Genomic DNA, 21941 nt, shown 5'->3' on the forward strand with positions numbered 1-21941 from the left:
TATGCTAGCATCTTATATTCCACAAAAAACTGCTAATAGAAGGTTTAAAACATTTTGAGAGAAATAGTCAGCTTTCAGCAGGAAATATCACTTATTGGTGGGGACAGGAATTTGATTTGTAACCGTGTTCATGTATCAGGGGGACCCAAGAGACGATATAACAACAAGATGGTAGATTTCTGAAAAAATTTAGGAAAATACTTGGTATGGAATATGTGAATTCAGTAGTAGGAACACTTCACAGAATTTATTATTCTCCAAGATAAAATAACTAGGCCAGACTACATATAAATTATATTTCACAGGATCATGTGCATTTAATTAAAAGCTTCAACAAACTTCAAAATAACTATTTCAAAACATACAATGATAAAAAGCAGGGTAATGAAGTAAAAATGAGACACTGGCACTTTACCACCTACCTGTTAAAGAGAAGGGAATTTAAGGAATGAGGCAAGTTATTAGGTGGACAGAAACAACTTCAGAAATTATAGCAATGGGATAAAAAGTAAATGCAGTTTAAAAATAAAACAGCAGCAAATATGATTAAGTAGTAATACGAATTATGAGGGATTGAAAAGGTTAAAGTATTGCAGAATAAAAGGAATCTCACAAAACAAGAATAGGTGCAAATTCAGAGTGCTAGAGAGAAAATAAGGAAGTATCTGGATAATATCCATGAGTTTAGAAACGTTACTGTTAAGCAACTACATTTCGATAGCTCAAAAGCACAATAACTTAGGCAACAGAAAGTAGAAATACATGAAACCAAATTTAGGGAGCCTATAACAAGAAAAATAACCAGAGATCCTGTAGAAGTATTAGAGAGATACTCTGGAAATTTTATGAAAACTTGTATAAAGCACAGAAATGTAGAAATCAAGAGAGACCACAAAGGGAACTATTTCTTAAAGACTCAAGCCAAGGCTAGACATAGATGAGACTCAACTAACAGGATATGATAGAAGAGGAGATACAAATGGCAATGTTTAATCAATCTTCAGGAAAGTCTCGAGGCGCAGATGGTATTCCTATGAAAAATTAGCAGGGATGAAGGTGAAAGAACTAGAAGGCAACCATATTTTAAAGGAGAAGCACCAACATCTTGGAAGAAAGCTGTGGTCCAAGTCCGTGGTCAGTGTTATTATGGTCTCCCATAGAGGAGGCCACGTCTCAACATGTTTTCTGCCTGGGAATCTCCAAGTGGGACTGATCAGAGTTCCAGAAGACTATGTGAATACCTTTAAAATATTAGAGGATTCCAGTCCTGCTCAGTCCTGGGCAGCTATAATGAGACAGTCAAGAAGCATCTTTGGGTGGGGACAAAACCAGTGGAAGCTCTGTTGACCACCCTGACTGATAGCCTACCTATCTGCCCTAGGGCATTTATAAGCCTACCTATCTGCCCTAGGGCATTTATAAGCCTAGCCAGAATGTGTTTGGCTTTCGCCACCCATTTTAAATTTTTCGAGGTTAGTATACTGTGCCTCTGTCTAACAGTGACACAGAAGTGATACCCAGGGTAAACCTATGATCTCCCATCCACTCATCAAGATTCCTCTTGAATAGAGTCAATGAGGGACTCTGCCTAACCTGGACTGGGAGTTTATTCCAGAGTGAAGGCAGCCTCTGGGTTATGAATCTGTCCCTCCAGAATGTCCTATTTATTTCAGTGCTGAAGTTCAAGTCTCTCGAGCGCGTAGCTCGATGGGATTTGGATTTTCTGAGGTGCAGCATGTCCATTAATTCCGGGTTGGACATGGCTTTATACGTCAGGCACAGATCGCCTCTGAACAGGCGATATGCCACTGAGTAGAGCTGGAGTTTCTTTAACCGGGCAGCATATGGCATCTGTTTGAGCCCTTTGATCCTCTTGGTGAGGTACTTTTGGCGTCTTTCCAGTTGCTGCAGGTGTCTGGTAAGGCACATCCCAAAAGGGGCATTGTACTCAATTATGGGCCTGATGAGGGATGAGTAAAGAGGCACGATGACCTCCCCTGATCTAGATGTGAATCCCTTCATGATTAGGTGGGCTATATAAAATGTTTTTCTAACCACTTTGGCCAAGTGGTTGTCAAATGAGAGATTGCTATCAACTTGGGTCCCCAGGTCCCTAATTACTTCTGTACTTAATGGATTACCACTTATGTGGTAATTTGTGGGCACTTTGTTTTTGCCAAAGGGGATGACTATACACTTTTTGGCATTTAGCTTGAGGCCATGGCTCTGGCACCTGTTGTCTGTTTCTATGAGGCCCTTTTGGAGGATGCTTGTGTCGGCTGGAGTCTCGATTATGGCGCCCAGTTTGCAGTCATCTGCGAACTTGGTCAGCCACAGTCCTTCCGTGTTGGCCTGTACCGCCGAGAAATATATACTGAACAAGAGAGGTCCCAGGACCCTCTCCACTGCCTCAGAACCCAATGGGATCCACATCAGGGATGCTGACACTTGAGCCAACCCAACCCCTGCAGAGGTACTCTAACAAAGGCCAGTGGCTGGACCTCAAGGATCCAAACAGATGTGAAATGGAGACTAGTGTCAGTTTGATGGCAGATGACTCAAGTCACTGAAAAGGGCTCCACTTGAGTATAGAGGAAGTTGGGATTACACTGCCAAGGAAGATAGAGCCAATCCCAGACAGAAAAAGAAAACAAAATGGCTGCCTTAGTCCTCCTATAAATTTACATGCAAATAAAAGTGTAAGTCTATTCTTGCTTAAGCTTTCTCCTGTATTACTAAGGAAGCGTGCTTACAACAATGTATGATCCCATACTGTTTCAAGAGCAAAACACTGCGAAATTAAACTTACCATACATTTTAATGCATTACTTCAGCACTCTTCTTGATAATTACTAATGAAATGTCTCTGTATTAAAACAAAAATAACAATTACATCTACCCTTAGGGAATACGATCATAAGCCCAGCAGAGTTTTTAATACACGCCTCACACACACAATTTTAATTCACTCATGCCATTTGCTTTTGCTAGCCAGAAGTGGGTTGGTCCATAGGGTCATTTTCCTCCAACATCCATGCCTTAAAAAAGGCAACAATTATAGCATTTAGATAAAACACAACAGATGAACGGTACTGCAGAAAAGAGATACATCACTGCAAATACAACAGCTGAAACACACAATGAGGTAAAGCTAGCAATTCTAAAATTTAAAAGCATCTTAGCCCATAACAGCATTTCTAGACAAGAGCAATACAGTCAAAACAGAAACCACAGAACAATGAGACCCCTGCAGGTTGTCAAACCCCCCCCCCCGGATTCTACAATATAGAAGAAGTAGAACATATGAAGAATTTCTATCCCAGGAGTGATGAAGCTATGGTACAACTGCTGAAGGCAACGCACTGCAAATGCAAAAAGTCACATAGTTAAAAACAGTTTCATATGTGCAGGTCATGCCTCTTGTCTGTGCACGTCTAACTTTAGCATCTAGCTGATGAAGTCTGATAACCTGCAGACGAAAACGCGTGTGTAAAGAGAGTCTATGCCTGAGTTTAGCGTGTTCTCTGTTTTTTGTTTGAGTATAGCGTCTTGAATTAAATAGTGATTTGAAGCAAGAACTTGTGCTCTCCGCTCCTCCTTTTTGAATTTTACCTTTATTAATATATTACTCAAAGACGTACACAAACATGCTTTAGCAGAAAAGGAAACAAACCATATTAACATTCATTCTGTATAAAGTACATGTTTTACAACTTTTTCACTCCAGCATTACATAAACCACTGAATTCCTGCCTTCCCTTAAACCTCTCTCCTCAGTCTCAATGCAATTCTGCATGTATTGTTCCCACAAAGCCCATTTATTGCCATGTAATTTGCTCATTCCCTTATTCTGCATGTATCACTCCCACAACGCCCATTTATTGCCATATAATTTGCTCATTCCCTTATTCTGCATGTATTGCTCCCACCAACGCCCATTTACTGCCATGTAATTTGCTCATTCCCTTATTCTGCATGTATTGCTCCCACAAAGCCCATTTATTGCCATGTAATTTGCTCATTCCCTTATTCTGCATGTATTGCTCCCACAACGCCCATTTATTGCCATGTAATTTGCTCATTCCCTTATTCTGCATGTATTGCTCCCACAAAGCCCATTTATTGCCATGTAATTTGCTCATTCCCTTATTCTGCATGTATCACTCCCACAACGCCCATTTATTGCCATATAATTTGCTCATTCCCTTATTCTGCATGTATTGCTCCCACCAACGCCCATTTACTGCCATGTAATTTGCTCATTCCCTTATTCTGCATGTATTGCTCCCACAAAGCCCATTTATTGCCATGTAATTTGCTCATTCCCTTATTCTGCATGTATCACTCCCACAAAGCCCATTTATTGCCATGTAATTTGCTCATTCCCTTATTCTGCATGTATTGCTCCCACAAAGCCCATTTATTGCCATGTAATTTGCTCATTCCCTTATTCTGCATGTATCACTCCCACAACGCCCATTTATTGCCATATAATTTGCTCATTCCCTTATTCTGCATGTATTGCTCCCACCAACGCCCATTTACTGCCATGTAATTTGCTCATTCCCTTATTCTGCATGTATTGCTCCCACAAAGCCCATTTATTGCCATGTAATTTGCTCATTCCCTTATTCTGCATGTATTGCTCCCACAACGCCCATTTATTGCCATGTAATTTGCTCATTCCCTTATTCTGCATGTATCGCTCCCACAACGCCCATTTACTGCCATGTAATTTGCTCATTCCCTTATTCTGCATGTATTGCTCCCACAAAGCCCATTTATTGCCATGTAATTTGCTCATTCTCTTATTCTGCATGTATTGCTCCCACAAAGCCCATTTATTGCTATGTAATTTGCTCATTCCCTTTTCTAAAGATCCTTCTTCTAGTTCTATTATTTCTTTAACAATGTTAATACTTAAAAATACAGTTGGGTTAAATTTTGATTTTTCCTTTCCAGTAATTGGTTAGTCACCAGAATTAAACTCAAGGTCTTACTGTGCGCCTTACTGTGTCTAGGCAGTTCAGATAATTTATCACAGCTCAAGACAATGCAATTCCTTAGTTACGGCCATTTGCTCACCCAATATTTCTGACAGAGTATTCTGTAGGAATTTTTACATCTGCCATCTCATTACACTTCCAAGAAGGCATGTCCTCAGTTACCACTTTCTTCCCCATCACACCTACAGCATGTTATCTATCTGAAGAAAAAATATTCAAATTCTGCTTGGGTTATAAAAATATGTACACAAATGCTTCCAAGCAAAAATCCTACACCATCTAAACTTTGTTACATGCATGTGGAGCCATACATACGTTCCTGATAGTTCCCTTGAAAACTGCTTTTCCAGTCTCTTCCCAATCTTTCCTAACCACCTCCGGTTGATTCTTACATTTATATGCCCTACTACTATCCCCTTTTTCCACAGCAGCTTCTCTTCAAGAGTACTAAAAACTGTACCAGAGCAGTTCTTTCACTAGTACTCCTCCTACTCCTTTCTTTTTGTTTGTACTCCGATATCAATCCCTGAACGGGAAAACAGCCTCTTGTCTGCAGTCCACAATTCTACTTGGCCTCCTCCGACGTTATTACCTTTTCCCTCTCTAGTTCATTTAAATTCCAGCCCCCCTTCTTACTTTCCCCCTAAAGCACTCATTGTCCGATGTGCCCAGTGGCATGGAGGGGACGAGAGAGATCTGCATTCATCCTTTTGGGCGAAGTCTTTCCCCAATCATGTGCTGGCTTAATTCTTGGGACACTTTCTGCTACTTTATGAATATTCTGTATGGTGATTATTATTCTTAAGGAGATGCATCCAAAATCCCACTCTATCCTTACTACTTTTTTTTTTTTCAAAACAGGTTTACTGTTTTAACATATAAGAGAAATATCATAACAATTTTATACAAGTAATTAAAAATAGGTATTATTATAACATTCAACAAAACAACTAAAGTATTTACAAAGACATCCACTACAATCAAATCAATTAAACTAAAATACCATGCTATTGAAATCAAAATTTTTTTTAACAAATTTTGTAAATTATCCCATACAATATAATAAGATGTTTTTCTATTTGTTCTTGTCCTAATTGTGTTTATTTCCATATGGCACACTATATTCATAACATTTTTAAATTCACTGAACGAAGGAGGTGTATCTGAAATCCAATTTCTAGTTATTATTTTCCTAGCCACTGCTAGAATAGACCATAACAAGGGAAGCTTAACCTTTTTAACACTTTGAGGTACAGGTGTGTTGAATAATACAAGAGATTTAGAGATAATGAAATTATCTGTAAAAAGAGCCTGCAAAAATTCATTAATTGACTTTCAGTATTCTTTCAATTTTATAGTCATAAAACATATGAGCCCAGTCAGCATTAATTTCTACATTACATCTCTTACATAAATTATCTTTATTATTTATTTTATTCATCATCAAAGGTGTATAAAAAGATCTATGTAAAAATTTCCATGTATAAAGTCTCCAGACAATGGAAGACGTAGTTCTATAAGCAGATTCCAATATATATTGTTTATCTTGTTGATTTGGTGGGTCCCCATTAATAGAAGTGAAATAATTCCAGTATGAATCTACACTGTAAAAAGTTTCTTGTCTGATAATTTTATGTATGTATGAAAGTTTACCTTTATCAGAAACTTTATGTTGTAAATTTAATATCAAGTAATCAATCAGTCTATCCTTACTTCTTGATGCCCCCATCATTATCCCTTTACACTATAATCTTCTGCCTGTGTTTTGTATACAACCCACAACTGTGTAGCTCCAAAATATATATAAAATTTGTATCTTACCGTCTATATAAAGAGTTTACAGTTTCTCTCTTTTTCCCCACATATCCTTGGTTGCCATAAACATTTTTAGTCCGTACTCCTAAATACATCATCCTATCATATCTTCATAAATATTGGTACCACTGAACCAAGTCATGAGAGGATACATATAATTTACGGTTATAGCCTTTGTTTTACTTTCATTAATTTCATATCCTGAAAACACTAGAAACTGTCTCAAAATGTTCCACAACACACACGTCCTTTTCTGGATTTACAGAGTACATAATAATAATTTGAAAATAAAGCAAACGTTCTTTATTACCACCATAACAATACACCCCAGAGAGGTAACCCAGTTGCTCAGGATTTGGAAACTTATGTGGATAGTGACCTACCTTCTGACCAACATGTCCTCTGTTAAGAAAGTCCTTATGTATTGCACATCTTCTGCTATTTATCCATTTCTGACTTTACCTGCATTACGTCTCCATACTTCAAATTTTCACTGTTTTATGACTTTTGTCCTCAATACTATATCCTGTTACAAACTCTGTACCGTAAAATACTTGTTACCATTGTTGTTGGCTTTTAATTTATTAGGAAAGTTGCTATTTTTATTAGTATATTCATGTTTTCTGTTGTTGCTCGAACTTGTATTTGGACCATGTCTTGGAGCTCATCTCCCCGGGCCTCTACTGAAAATGACATGTATCCAGTTAGACTAGCCCGGTCAACAAATGTAAAACAAATCTTATAAAAGCCTATACAACATGTCCTACGTGGACTGATTCGAAGCCCTGTCAATACTGTGCATCTGACACAGACTGCCAAGAGGTTCATACCAGGCTATCTGCCCTCGGGCATTTATAAGCCTAGCCAGAGTGCGTTTGGCTTTCGCCACCCATTTTAAATTTATTTTGCTATGCCCTTTTTCGAGGTTAGTATACTGTGCCTCTGTCTAACAGTGACACAGAAGTGATACCCGGGGTAAACCTATGATCTCCAATCCACTCATCAAGATTCCTCTTGAAGAGAGTCAATGAGGGACTCTGCCTAACCTGGACTGGGATTTTATTCTAGAGTGAAGGGAGCCTCTGGGTTACGAATCTGTCCATCCAGCATGTCCTATTTATTTCAGTGCTGAGGTTCAAGTCTCTCGAGCGCGCAGCTCGATGGGATTTGGATTTTCTGAGATGCAGCATGTCCATTAATTCCGGGTTGGATATGGCTTTATACGTCAGGCACAGATCGCCTCTTGAGTAGGTGGTATGCCACTGAGTAGAGCTTGAGTTTCTTTAACCGGGCAGCACATGGCATCTGTTTGAGCCCTTTGATCCTCTTGGTGAGGTACTTTTGGGGTCTTTCCAGTTGCTGCAGGTGTCTTGTAAGGCACATCCCAAAAGGGGCATGGTACTCAATTATGGGCCTGATGAGAGATGAGTAAAGAGGCACGATGACCTCCCCTGATCTAGATGTGAATCCCTTCATGATTAGGTGGGCTATATAAAATGTTTTTCTAACCACTTTGGCCACATGGTTGTCACATGAGAGATTGCTATCAACTTGGGTCCCCAGGTCCCCAATTACTTCTTCTGTACTTAATGGATTACCACCTATGTGGTAATTTGTGGGCACTTTGTTTTTGCCAAAGGGGATGACTATACACTTTTTGGCATTTAGCTTGAGGCCATGGCTCTGGCACCAGTTGTCTGTTTCTATGAGGCCCTTTTGGAGGATGCTTGTGTCGGCTGGAGAGTCTATTATGGCGCCCAGTTTGCAGTCATCTGCAAACTTGGTCAGCCACAGTCCTTCCGTGTTGGCCTGTACCACCGAGAAATATATACTGAACAAGAGAGGTCCCAGGACTGAGCCTTGTGGGACGCCACTTGTAACTGGTTTGGAGTCTGACATGGATCCAGCAATTCTAACCATGTGGGTTCTTGTCCTTGAGCCAGTTTGCAACCCATCTAGTGACATAGGGGTTTATATTTAAGCTGGTGAACTTATCTATAATGCCCGAGTGGGGTATCGTATCGAAGGCTTTTGCGAGGTCCAGGTAGGCTGTGTGGACCACCTTCCCCTCGTCAAAGGCCTTGGTGACTGTTTCAAAGAAATCGACCAAGTTTAAGAGGCAGGATCTACCCTTAAAGCCGAACTGGGTAGGATCCAGTGTCTGTAGGTCCCCAATATCTTTATTTATGAGGTCCATGATGATCTTTTCCATAGCTTTGCAGACCAAGCTAGTCAGGCTTATGGGGTGATAGTTTCCAGGATCCGTTGAGGCACCACCTTTGTGGAGAGCGACCACTGTTGCTGTACGCCACTCTTTAGGTACATATCCTGTAGTAAGGCTGAGATTGAACAGTAGTTTTATGTTTGGGTTTAGCTCTTCTTGCAGTTCATGTAGAATGCAGCCCGGGACACAGTCTGGTCCCATTGATGCCGTGTTTTTTTGCTTTGGAGAGGGCGGCTCTTACCTGAGCATCTGAGATGTCAGGGGGGTAGCACTCTGCCAGGATAGATATTTGCCCTTTTGGTGTGTGTGTGTGTGTGTGGGGGGGGGGGGGTTGCGCTGAACCTGTCAGCTAGGATGTTGGCAATGTCTGTGGGTTTGGTGTATTTGTCATTTTGGACTAATTCTGAGCATACCTGGGAATTCCCACCCAGGTTCCTAACACAACTAAAGAAAGCCTTGTGATTATCCTTAGCGTCCTGTGCAATTTTTCTCTCGAAGCTGGCCTTAGACGATTTTATGAGTGCCAGTAGTTTTTTGCCAATACTGATCAGAGATGCCTTCCTTTTTTGGGATTTTGCTCTATCATGTAGTAGCTTCCTCCTTCTATTGTATAGTTTGTTTATGGCTGGGGTCCACCAGACAGGACGTCTGCCTTTGGAGGACTGGGCCTTGGTTTTATTTGGATTGCATGATCCATGCATTCCTGAAGGTGTTCATAGAATGCGTTTATAAAGGATTCTGCAGTCTGGGCCGTATTTTCCACAGGCCCGGGGGCTTTGAAGGATTCCACCTCTATTTTGAGGCGTGTGAAATTTGCTTTAGAGAAGTTTTTCACTGTGGTATTCTGGGCAGGGGGTGGGGTCGGGATGTGAATATCCAGTGAGATTAGTTTATGGTCCGATCTTACCAGTGAGGGATACACTTCTGGTCTGGAGCATAGAGTCCCCATGTTGGTGATGATCAGGTCCAGTATGTTTTCCCCTCTTGTGGGAGTGGTAACAAGTTGTTCCATAGCATTTGAGTTTATAAATTCCAGGAATCTTTGGGCTAGGGTGTTGGAGCTAGAGTAGAGTAATGCTCCCAGTCTATGTTTGGGTAGTTGAAGTCGCCCAATATAATGGTGTTTGGAGAGACCTTCATATTTTCCAGTGTTCTCAGGAAGACCAAGTGGGGTTCCTGGGTTTGGGAGGGTGGTCTGTACCAGGCTATAAACTGGAAGGCAGTTTTACCCACTGTTAGTTGCACATGGATAGTCTCTGATACTTCGTGCTGTGCCACCAACCTGGAGGTGTGGGTATCTTTGACGAATATTGATACTCCCCCTCCTTTTGTGGTTCGGTCCAAGTTTTGGGGCCGAAAAGCATGGTATGAGGTATAACCTGGTAGTGTTGGGGTGCTCTCGGGAGCCTTGAACCAGGTTTCTGTTACTGCACAGATATCGATGTTCTCCATGCTAAGGAGAGTTTCGAGTGCGTGCATCCTGAGGTTTAGACTTCTGGTGTTGAGTAGCATTACTCAGTTTATTATCCCTTGTGATACCTATGGAGGTGGGTTTGTCTTTTGAGCCTTGCCTAAAAAAGGCACTATGGGGGTAGCAAGAGCCTTTGCCAATATCCGAAAGCCCAGGGGTGACAGGTGCAAGCCATCCCTAGCGAAGCATCGTGGCTTGTCGAGCATGTCATCCCAGGCTGACAGGCATTGGATCCCCTTTGAATGACACCAATACTTAAGCCAATTGTTTAAATTGATCATCTTGTCTTCATATTGTGGCATTCTTGGTGAGGGTAAGATGCTACTCAAGGTCAGGGTCATACCAGCCTGGGCTACATGCTCAGAGAGCTCCTCTATGTCTCTTTTCATGTAGTCCAGGGAGGTACGTCTCAGGTCATTCACACCAGCATGGACAATGACCAAGTCATATTTGTACTTGCCTTGGAGTGACCTGAGTGCTTGTGTTATGTGGTGGATCCTAGCACCTGACAGGCAGCTCACAGTGACCTTCTCCTTGTTCAGCCTGGTGAGCGGGACGTTAGTGTGCCTAACGATAGAGTCACCTATTACAGGTGTATCAGGTGTGTTGTTTAGCCTTAAGGGCTGACACTGTTCGGTACACTGGCTTTGTGAGCTATGTGTTGCACGTTTTTTGTTTTGGGGTAGCGGTTGCTTGGGTGTCTGCTTTGGAGGTCTCTCCTGCTTAGGCAGATTTTTATTTAGAGCTGAGTATGTTTTTGTGTGTTTGCGTGCTTGGTTTGCTGTCGTGGTTGGTCTATGTGAGACTGGAATTGTAGTGAGTGCGGTTTCCTTCTCCTCCTGACTGGTTACGCCAGTACTGAGTTGAGAGCTTAGCCTCCAGTTTGGCTATATGGTTGCATCTCTCACTTGTGTTGGAATTTGTTGGGAGGAGGAGAGGGTTGTCTGTGTACATGAGGCAGTTGTAACATTACCTCAAGATTCCCAGATTCACCAGCTGGACTGGAGAGGAGATTGACAAATGACCTTTGGACATGCTAGAATAGTATTGGGAATTCCTTTATAATTGAAAAAAAAGGGCCAATGGGGAACAAGGTACTCAAGGGGAGTTTGTGAGGGTGTAGTGCTTTTAATTTTAGTGCGGATTTATAATTGCTTTAGTGAGCAAGTGCCAGGTGACCAATGTCTGACATACAAGGCATCCTTTGACCCAATACTGACACTTATTTCACTTCAGCAAAACAAATGGCATCCAAAATACTCAATCTAGGGATAAACCTCTTCTGCAACAGAACAGTTTGGAGGGTGCTCTGGAACAACTCTCCATCCACATAAAACAAAGTTCATCTCTGTCCATATTCAAATGCAACTTGGACCCATGGATAAGAAACAGAAAATTTACCCGAGGACCACCCCCCTGTACTACTAATGGACAGAGGTAGATCTTAAATGGTTTATACCATGCTTAAGACTCCCTCAAATTATCTATGGTATGATGACAATTCTAACTACAGGTTACATACTGTTATCAACCATAACATTTTCTGCCGTGTTCTTCAGTTGGTATAACTGTTTTTTACAGCTTGTGTGTTATCTAACTCAAGGATCACTTAATTTGACCTGTTAGTAACAGCCTGCATTTAATTGCTGGAACCTGCATTCTGAAAGACTGCCTTCCAGACTACCTGCAAATATACAGAGCTGAGTATATATTTTTTTGGTTATAGAGTTTGTTAAAGGAAAACAGGATATTAAAGCAGGATTCCCCAACCTGCTGACTCTTCCAGTCCCTGTTCTTTGATAAAGCTTAAAAAAATCACCCTTGCAGCTTTAAAAAATAACCCACTCAACTGTTTTCCCTGTTCTGCTTCCTAGCTTTCTATACTGTTTTTGTTTCACTTTGCAAACAAACTTGAAAAACCTGTAGCTGGCTCTGAAATTATGATGTCACATCTGCCATCTGCTCTTGCTCTAGCTATCGGGATGTTTCCTCCCCCAAAGTGACGTAATCCCTGCCTGATTTGCATGCTGTATAGAAGAGCCAGTGTTCCTCCCACATTGTGATGTCAGACCTGCCTTACCCAGCCCACTCAACCTAATAAAATCCACGTGGTGTGTGGAACTCCTTTTCATTGTATGTGTATCCTGTCAACTGCATTTGTTTGAGGGACGACTGAAAAGTTTGGATTGCCTGCATTTTCGTCTGCATTTTTTGCTTCATTGGTAAGATAAGTCTTCCTAGTGAATTCAAAGTGTAATTCTACACACAGCCCCTGTTTGAATGCACTTCGTCCTATTTTGTGCTGCCTGATATAGTTTATGAATTTCTTCTGAACAGGAATACTCTCTTCCTCCCTATGAGGATTCTGCTGCTGAAGAATCTATCCCTTCAGCCTCTCCTCCTGAGGATTATTCTTTTGGGGAAACCCTGTATACCATGACGGAGCACTTCCACTGGGAGAGCCAAGACTACTCAGAATCTAAGAAAAGGCTCAGAGACTTTCCTTTACTACCTCAGCACAGGCCTCTTGCTATCCCCCCTGTTTTAGACATTGTAGATGATGTATTTTCAGAGTCCGGTCTGTCTCCTGACTCTTTACCCCTGCACCTGTTAAGCCAGACAGATACTACAGGGTTCCAGATTCACATAAATTTCTTTATAAAAACCCTGCTGCTGACCCAGAAACTATTTCTCAGGGTCCCAAAGGGATCATGGCTTCCACTGCAACAAACCCTATCCCCTCTGATAGGGATTCAAGGGCACTGGACAGATGGGGAAAAAGGTTTACACTTCTGCTACCGTGGCTGAGAGGGCTTTACATTGTCAATTTCATATGCTTAAATATCAGCAATACTTAATGTCACTGCTTAAACAGAAAATATTAACAAATTCTGAATGTGCAGAAAACAAGGAAATGCAGGATTTATTGCGTGCAACTGAACAAGTGGGAAGGCGTACTTTGCAATGTGATTTTGATTCTCTGGAGGCCTCTTGCAGGGCCGCTGTTGCGGTTTCTGTCATTAAGAGGCATGCTTGGTTAAAGGAACAGAATCTGCCTGATCATGTTAAAGCAAAATTATTAGACGCTCCATTACAGCATGATACTTTGGTGTTAAAGCAGAGGAGGTGTTGAAGAAAATGGAGGACAAAGCAAAGTCCATGCAGACAGTTAAGGATTTCTTACAGGTGCAGCCACCCAGATTTAGCAGGAACTGGCCCACAAAGAATTGGTCCTTTCTGGTGTCAGACAGGCCACAAAGAGGCAGATACAGATGTCCCAGAGGCAGATCCCAGCCCAGAGGCTCATACAGATCTAAACAATGGGGTACTTCTACCTCCAAAAGCAGAGAAGACAAATCACAGCTATACAGGAAACAGTCCCAATGACTTTCCTCTGCCAGCACCAAGCACTTATCTTTTGGCAACCCCCTTAGGGGGAAAACTAGCACTTTTTTCACAAAATTGGCACATGATCACCCAGGACAAATGGGTCTTGAATATAGTGTCTCAGGGCTACAGGTTCCACTTTCACACCCTGCCAAGGGCAAAAGGTATGCCAGACCTGCCATACAATCAATGGGCAGAAGCACAAAAGCAAGTTTCATCCCTCATGGACATGAAGGCCATTCAGCGAGTACCACAGCAAGAGCAGGGACAAGGATTTTACTCAAGACTTTTCTTGATACCCAGAAAGGACAAAGCCTGGAGACTAATACTGGACCTGTCTATTCTAAACACATTTCTGGACGTTCCAAAATTCAAAATGTTGACTCTGCAGCAGCTTCTGCCTATGCTGGGCAAGAAGGCTTGGCTTGTAACTTTGGACCTAAAAGAGGCATACCTGCATGTCCCAATCGGACAATCTTGCAGAAGATACCTCAGGTTCAAGGCTGGCTCAATGCACTACCAATTCTTTGCACTGCCCTTTGGCTTATCTACTGCACCCAGTGTCTTCACAAAATGCCTGGCACCAGTAATTGCATTTTGCAGACAAAGAGGAATTCAAATATATCCCTACTTTGACAACTGCCTTAATCAAGCAGAGAACAAGGACATTCTACTAAAGCATCTGGCGTTTGCAAAAAGATTACTAATTTGCCTAGGGTACACAGTAAACGAAAATAAATCAAAACTAGTACCCTCTCAAATAATATTCCTGGGTGCAAGCTTAAATACAACTGCCCAGATGGCTTATCTCATGCTAGACAAACAAAGGCAACTGACTTCTTACTTCAAAATGTTGGCAACAAAGACCCAGTTATCTGCAAGAAAAATTCTGCAGTCTTTGGGCTTCAAGGCATTCTGCATCCTGCTAATTCCATATGCCAGACTGCATATGAGGAAACTACAGTGGTATCTAAAAAGTGTTTTGGACTCAACATTGCCACAGCCTGGAAACATTAATTACCCTCATTCCCTGCCTGCAACAGGAGTTTCGATGGTGGGCACAGGCCTGTCACCACAACAAGGGACAGCCATTCACTTTACCCACAGCCAGGCAGACACTAACAACGGATGCATCAGATTATGCCTGGGGCGCCCACATGGCAGAAAAATGTATTCAGGGCACATGGCCCACAAGCCAGATGCATCTTCATATCAATCAAAAAGAGATGCTAGCTGTTCAAAATGCCCTGACAGCTTTCAAGGATCTACTTCATCCAGGACAACTACTGATAAAGACAGACAATACTACAGTCATGTGGTACATAAACAAGCAGGGAGACACACATTCCTACCCCCTCTGCAGACAAGCCATGACTTTGTGGGACACAGCATTGACTTATCAAGTTCACCTGCAAGCACAATTCCTGCCAGGAAAGATAAATACTCTGGCAGACAAACTAAGCAGAAACATCATGGATCCCCACAAGTGGAAACTGGATCCACAAGTCTTCAGCATGATAACGAGGAAATGGGGATGCCCAGACATAGATCTGTTTGCCTCTCCTCACAACTGCCAACTACAGAGATTCTGCCCAAACACTTATCACAAGCAAGCATGGAAAGTGGATGCCTTATCCTTCAGCTGGAAAAACCTAACAGTATATGCCTTTCCTCCACTGCCTCTTCTCCCAGAGGTATTCCTAAAGGTCAGACAAGAGAAGCCAAAAATGATACTGGCCACGTCAGCACTGGTACCCAATCCTAAAGAATTTGTCTCAAGGTCCAGCCTGGACACTGCCTCAAATTCCTCTCTTACTGACCCAACAAAACCATCAGATCCTGCACAGCCAACTCAGGCCTTAAATCTGGCAGCATGGCAGATAATGTAGCCATTCAGAACACTCCTCTCTCCAAAGCTGTGATGGATGTTATTTTGGAGGCCAGGAGGCCCAGTACCAGAAAATCTTATTCAGAAAAATGGAAGAGATTCTGTGCTTGGAACCAGGCACAAGGAATTGACAGGTTTGTTGCAAACATTCCTCAGATTTTACAATACTTAACTGAGATGCTGGACAGAGGCCTATCCTTTTCATCAATTAAGATCCATGCCTCTGCCATTTCAGCCCATTACAATACAGAACCACCTATCTTTTCTCATTCTTTAATAAGGCAGTACTTCAGAGGGGCCAAAAACATAAGACATCCAAGGAGAGCACCAATACCTGCATGGGACCTCAATTATGTCTTGGAAAAACTCATACTGCCTCCTTTTGAGCCAGCCTCAACAGCTGATATAAAATTCTTATCCTGGAAAACAGCTCTGCTCCTAGCAATAACCTCTGCAAGATGAGTCTCGGAGTTACAGGCACTCATGGCTGTGGAACCTTTTATCATTTTCCATCCAGACAGGGTTTCTCTGAGGACAAACCCGACATTTATGCCTAAGGTGGTGTCCAGTGTGGCCCGTAACCAAATCATTCACTTGCCTACCTTTTCTCCAAACCCACAGAACAAGGGTGAGAGACTTCTGCATTCTTTGGACATACAAAGACAGCTACGCTTCTACTTGGACAGAACTAAAGCTTTCAGAATGACTGAGCAACTTTTAGTGGCATATGCTGCAGGATCACAAGGAAAGGCTATCTCAAAACAGACTATTTCAAAATGGATAGGCCATGGCATTAGTTTCTGCTGTTCACAACATGGCAAATCAGTGCCTAAGGACATTAGGCTACATTTAACCAGAGCAGCAGCCTTCCTCAGAGGAGTACCAACCAAAGACATCTTTGAGGCTGGAACTTGGAGTTTGGTGCACACCTTTACAAAGCACTACCACTTACCTCTCTACTCTAAATCCAGAGCAGGCTTTGCCACTGCAGTTCTGCAGGGCCTCATAGCCTCTCCTAATCCTATTTAGCCCTAGCCACCCATCCTCAGCTTTGGGATTCAACCCAAGAGTAATGACTGCAACAGTGAAACACGATCAACATAGTACAGTTGTGTACCTACCATAAATGTAGATGTTAGAGTGTATTCACTGTTGCAGTCCAGGTTACCCTCCCACCATCCCCCTTTCTTTTGCTGGATCTTATCTGTACTTCTCTATTCTATACGACCTATGTGGTGTATTTGCTTGTAGATGAAGGAAATGGTTACCTTAGTGCATGCATGTTTATTGGCATAATTTTTAGCCTACCCTTTTGGAGGCACCTGACATCTGGGCCAAGAAAAACTGAAGAAAATGGCGTCGGCTGCATCTTTTATACCCCTGGCACACTGACGTCAGGGAAGAGGTGACAGCAACCAACGCCAGACCAAGACTTTGGAATTCAGGCCGACAGCAAGTAGCCTGCCAGCAGGATAACCCAAGAGTAATGACTGCAACAGTGAATATACTCGAACATCTACATTTATGGTAGATACACAACTGTACTTTCTGCTGAGTCAGCGTAGCAGGAGTATTCATTATGAATGGAGAATACTATATAATTTCATCAGCGGCACCCATTTGTTTCCACTTATATGTATTATTAGCATTGATATTTTGCAATAACACTGGTCTTGGACTGTTCGCTCAGGTTTGCTAGATTGTCTTACTGTAACACATCAGTAGCTTTAGTGGTGTTAATTGAACCATGCCAGATTTTTCAGTTATGGACATTGGAATTGCTTTATCAGCATAGGCAGTATGATTAGTGATGTGTGTGAATGCAAGCAAGGGGCAAGTGTGTGTGTGTGTGTGTGTGTGTGTGTGTGTGTGTGTGTGTGTGAATGCAAGCAAGGGGCAAGTGTGTGTGTGTGTGTGTGTGAATGCAAGCAAGGGCAAGTGTGTGTGTGTGTGTGTGTGTGTGTGTGTGTGCGAATGCAAGCAAGGGGCAAGTGTGTGTGTGAGAATGCAAGCAAGGGGCAAGTGTGTGTGTATGTAAATACAAGCAAGGGGCAAGTGTGTGTGTGTGTGTGTGTGTGTGTGTGTGTGTGTGTGTGTGTATATATGCAAGCAAGGGGCAAGTGTGTGTGTGTGTGAATGCAAGCAAGGGGCAAGTGTGTGTGTGTGTGTGTGTGTGTGTGAATGCAAGCAAGGGGCAAGCGTGTGTGTGTGTGTGTGTGTGAATGCAAGCAAGAAGCGTGTGTGTGTGTGTGTGTGTGAATGCAAGCAAGGGGCAAGTGTGTGTGTGTGTGTGTGTGAATGCAAGCAAGGGGCAAGCGTGTGTGTGTGTGTGTGTGTGAATGCAAGCAAGGGGCAAGCGTGTGTGTGTGTGTGTGTGTGTGAATGCTTACTGAGCTGGACATTAATCCCTACGTCACTCGATGGGTTGCCAACTGGCTTACTGACAGAACCCATGCTGTAAAAGTAGCCCACTCCAAATCCAGCTTCTGACAAGTCAGAGTACCTCAAGGGTCAGTCCTGGGACTGCTCTTGTTTGGCATCTACTTCTCTGAAGTACAGGCCAACACTAAGGGATTCTGGCCAACAAAGTTCACAGATTACTGCAAACTAGGAGCCATTGTCGAATCCCCAAATGTTCTGGATACTCTAGAAAAGGGCCTTACAGAAACAGATGCTTGGTGCCAGAGCCATGGGCTCAAGCTCAGTGCCAAGAAATGTATAGTTATCCCCTTTGGGAAAAAAACATGTACCCATTCTGAGACATGCTACACTTAAAGAAATCCCAATCCCTCAGAGCTACACGCTCCAGGGATGTAAACCTTGTCATCACAATAAACAAATGCTGGAGGGATAGGTTCCTGACTCAGAGACTGCCCAGACTCTGGAATAGACTGCCCATACATGTCGAGCAGACCACCTCTTTGGCCCTTTTCAAACGGAACATTGACGATTGGATGGGAGAAAGAAATTAACCCCAGGGATCACGTCACTTACCCTGCTCGACAGGGGTCCAGGGTAGAAAATAGTGTGGAAGTAATAGCCAGGGAATTGTTATGGCTAGGCTTGTATAAACCCTAGGGCCGATATCCTAGTACAAACCTATGAACCTATAGTTAACAGACTGCTATCAGAAGGAAGAAGCCCTTGGGTAATTTTAGCTGTTGCCAAACAAACTTTGCGTCTGTGTGATAAGGGGCAAGTGTGTGCGCATCTGTGTGATAAGGGGCAAGTGTGTACACGTTTGTGTGATAAAGGGCACTCTGCCAGTATCTGCTGAATTTTACAAAACCACTTTATCTCTAAAGCTGTCCCAGCACAATCTGGTAGTTAGATGTAACTTTAAATAAACTATACTGGCATGTTCTTCATATACTGAATTGATCAAGTCCGTTTTGTGATTTATGATTTAGTGTTGAATTGTCACTTAATTCCATTAGGTACTGGTGTGCCTTTGCTGGGTAATTTTTTCCCTGTGGTTGTGGAACTGTGTAGTTATAAAGACAGGAAGAATTTGATTGTTCCCAGGTGGTGTGGGCATGGTTGCTTAACCCGCCCCTCAAAACCGTAACACCTTTAGTTTTGCAGCCATGTTTGGATGGATTTGGATCAGGGTGATTGCAGTTTATAGGTCTCCTTTTGCTGGGATTTATGTAAGACCCCTAAAGTGGGAAGGATGAAAGTTTAAAAATAAAACATCTTTCATGAAAGGTCTGAGGTGGAAGACTGTGTATGTGGTTATGCTGATAAGAACTGGAAATTCCTGTGTTAACACTAATGTACAGTAGACAGTTTATTGGACTGTGCTGTAGAAGCTGAATCTGTGGACAGGTTTACTGGGCTGTGTAAAGTAGGGCTCACTAGTGTTGGATTAAAGTACTTTAATAATGTTGTAGGTGGATAACTGTTCAATGGGTGCATTTCATGTACAATTTGAATGGAGCGGCTTGATGTGTAAGATCTGTGTAGGCATGTGTTTCTGATGTCAGCACAGCCAAAGTACATAATTACTCGTGCATTCCTCGGACGAAGCCTGGGGTCATTCTTGGTGTTGCCAAAACAAACTTGTGGTTAGGTGTGTGAAAGGGTGAATGTGTGAGTGCATGTGGGGGGTGAGGGGGGTGAGTGGGGTGAGTGTAGTGGGTGGTGAGTGAGTGTGGGTGGGTGAGTGAGCAGTTGAGTGTGGGTGAGCGGTTGAGTGTGGTGGGTGGGTGAGCTGAATGTGGGTGGGTGAGTGTGGTGAAGTGGGTGGGTGAGTCTCATTTTTGGATGTAATTTCTAAATTTTGTAAACTTTGTTTTTGTATTGTCATATTGCTTTACATTGCCCTACCGATCTGTGACAAAGTACAGGCAGAAGCACAGTAACAGCTGCAAAAACTAAGAGCATAAATTTGCAATAAGCATGCGTATACATTAATTGCACGTTTTTACATAAGAAGCAGATGTCTGTCACAATTAATCGACAACACTACATCAGATTACAAGAAGTATGCAATACCGTAATTTTTTAAAATTATGTCTTAAAAAAGCATGTTGGTGCTGTCATGCAAGTCTGTGAAATACTTCATGTTTGTAGTGTGTCATTTGTTAGCTATTTAATCAAACGGGAAGGAAAAATAAGTGGGAGTTTGATGCTTTGCAAAACGGTGATTATTCCCAGTGCTATGTAGCTTGGTTCTAAATTTGACAGGAGGAGTGCAACAAAAAAAAAAGTGTCCCACTGTAAGGAGGGAAAGGCTGACAAGAAAACAGTACATTACTCTGGTCACCTGCTTTGAGCTGTCAATCACATGCAGACAATGGGTCAAATTACCCTTAGCTCTTTGACAGCTAGGGAAGGTAGGTGTGAAGTGGGAGGGGAGATGCCTTTAAGAACTAGATTTCAGCCTTCACAAAAGAAAGCAAGTTAGCATTTCTACGAAACAAAAGTAATAAAATGCACTTTTGAGTTCCATTCTGTAGCATTTGCACTGCTTGTGTTTAAAGTAGTCATTGAAAAAGGATAACATTTTAATCAAAAGTAGGGGAAGACAGCAGTGAATGCCTGTTAAGTCAATGAAGTGACAGCAGCTTAAGGGAAAATGTGGCAGATCTGATGCAATTTTTGGAGACAAACAATGCATTCTGGGATACTTAGAGGCAGAGTAAACAGTCTGAATTATTTCAAAATGCCAGCCCCCATGTGGTCAGAGTCAGAAATTGCATATAAAAATATCTAAAAAGCTCTGAATAGTCCCAGAGTGCTGTTAAAGTGTAGGAAACACCAAACCATGATGAAATAAATATGTTCTTTGAGACTGAGGGTGCGGTTGTCCTTTAATTGTTGCTTAGATCTCTGTTGAAACTGCTGTCTCACTGTTCTGAGAGACTGATCTGTAAATATACAGAGCATAGTATATTTTTTGTGTTTTAGTGTTTGTACTGTTAGTTGTTGCTTAAATCTCTGTTGAAACTGTTTTGTCCCATCCACCCTTCCTATTTTTGGCTTGTAGTTTAAATTTGGTGGCTTTTGCAGTTGCCCGCCCCACTGTAGATTCGATCTGGGACATTCCCCCAGTCTCATCTCTTTACCACATTCTACCTAATAAAAACTCTTCTGCACTTGCTTTTAGTCCTTTTTAATTTAATTGCATTTTTAAACTGTTTTTGGTCTAATGTTGCTACATACTCAACAGCGCTAGCTTGCACTGCATGCGAATTGTTTTCACTTTTTTTTTTTTTTTTTTTTTTTTTTTTTTTTACAGAAAACTGTAAGCCTGTTTACCTTTCCTGTAACTAGTGTTCCAGATACAGATTTACTGTATCCAGGACTGTATATAAGCTTCTGAGCCCCCCAAGCCTTTCCGTGTTGGAGGGAAGCCTTTCTAGCTTATCAGTGGGAGTGGTAAGCACTAGGTAACCTGTCTACCACACAAGGAGTGGTCCTGGCCCAGAAATTGTAGTTACTGGCCTTATGGGCAATCTCTTCCATCTCAACTTTCTGATTTGAAAGCATGCATTTGCACTTGTTTCTGTCCTGTAACTCATCTAGTGCAGATACAGATTCTTAGTTTTAGCACTTACATTTGCTTATTCATGCTCAGCACTTGTAAGAACTAAATAAGCTACTAATTACTATAGCACTCAATCTACCTCTTCACCTAGAGGAAAA

The 21941-nt window shown here is 42.1% G+C and overlaps 1 protein-coding gene across 2 annotated transcripts in view; it reads right to left on the bottom strand.

Annotated features, from left to right (window-relative positions):
* The window catches only part of USP5 (ubiquitin specific peptidase 5), a 2313977-nt gene that overhangs the window by 2283624 nt on the left and 8412 nt on the right, over positions 1-21941 (bottom strand). The window lies entirely within an intron of this gene.

The sequence above is a fragment of the Protopterus annectens genome, chromosome 8.part0 (genome assembly GCF_019279795.1).
Source record: "Protopterus annectens isolate FY-2018-M chromosome 8.part0, PAN1.0, whole genome shotgun sequence".
Classification (NCBI taxonomy): Eukaryota; Metazoa; Chordata; order Ceratodontiformes; family Protopteridae; genus Protopterus; species Protopterus annectens.